Source organism: Elephantulus edwardii, unplaced genomic scaffold, assembly GCF_000299155.1.
Source record: "Elephantulus edwardii isolate Elephantulus edwardi_28Jun2011 unplaced genomic scaffold, EleEdw1.0 scaffold00104, whole genome shotgun sequence".
Lineage (NCBI taxonomy): Eukaryota > Metazoa > Chordata > Mammalia > Macroscelidea > Macroscelididae > Elephantulus > Elephantulus edwardii.
Genome location: NW_006399854.1, coordinates 8,049,243 through 8,050,698, shown reverse-complemented (window position 1 = coordinate 8,050,698; position 1,456 = coordinate 8,049,243).

Sequence of the window (1,456 nt, the reverse complement as noted above, 5' to 3'; positions counted from 1 at the left end):
AAAAAAAAGAAAACGCCATGACTTGGGTCAAGCACACTTTATCCTGACTTGTAAGAATTGTAAAATAATGACAACCTAAAAACAGTTCAACAGGGCAGCAAACAACAGTTGTTGGTGAGGTTGTGGAAAGATTGGAACTCTCATTTGCTGCTGATGGGAATGTAAAATGATACAATAACTATCAAAGGCAGTCTGGCACTTTCTCAAAAAGTTGGGAATATAAATATCACTTGACCTACTTATCCTTGTTGCTAGGTGTTGTTGAGTAAGAGTTTTAGATCTAGACCCTGTTCTATCCTGTGCCATCCTCACACTGTCCAACACACAAGAGCCCATCGTGGCATTCACTGTGTCACTCCACCTGGTTGGGGGTCTTCCGCTCCTTCACTGACCCTCCTCCACCCTTCCCAACATCATGTCCCTCTCCAAGGAATAGTCCCTCCTAGCAACGTGCCGCATGGGATGTTCAGTGACTTCTCCAACACCACAGCTCATAGACATCAATTATTCTTGTCATCTTTATTCACGGTCCAGCTCTCAATGCATAGCAAGTGATTGGAAAGAGTGTGGTCTAGTATTGGAAGTTACCTTAAAGAAACCAGAGTTGTGACACAAATACATTTATGCATTTTCATGGGTTTTTTGCTACATTATTCACAATAGTGAAGAGATGGAAGCAGTCTAACTTCCAGTCAACAAACAAATGGATAGAAAATCTTTGGTACAAGGGGCCTTGATATGCTCCACAATAAGAGCATTATCTCTCAAGGGCCTTACTCCAGTTTTCAGGCATGCTTTTAGGGGGAAAATGGTGCTCCTTAACTTAGCTCCTATCTGAGAGATAGCAAAATATCCTCTGTGCATTGAGGTCAAACCTCTCACACATCTGGCAATCTAATGCTGAAAACATGAAGACTGTGAGGTGGGTGATGATGTTCTGAGCTGTCATGTATCCGATTCATGACGATTCCACATACAAAGGTACAAGATATTGTCCAGTCTTATGCCATTCTCAGGTTGGTTTTGGGTGTCACCAAGGTGTTTGTCTGTAGAATCACGCAGGCATCATTGTTGTTGTTGTTGTTATGTGCCATTGAGTCTCCTGTGACTCATAGTGACTCTTTGTACAACAGCCCTAAACCCTGCTCCATCCTATGCCAATCTTATTGTCACTGACACACCTACCCTCATTATCTCAGTCACTGAATCAATCCATCTCATCGAGGGTCTTCCTTTTCTGCACTGTCCCTCCACCCTCCCGAGCATGACGTCTCTCTCTAGGAACTGGTCTCTCCTTGCAACATGTCCAAAGTATGTCAGACAAAGTTTCCAAATCCTTGCCTCCAAGGTTGCAGCCTTTCTCCACAGGCATCATAGACTTAAGATATCCTTGGATCAATCCACAGCACACACCTAACCTAAATACCATTTTTAAAAAATGATGCAACATTATTGT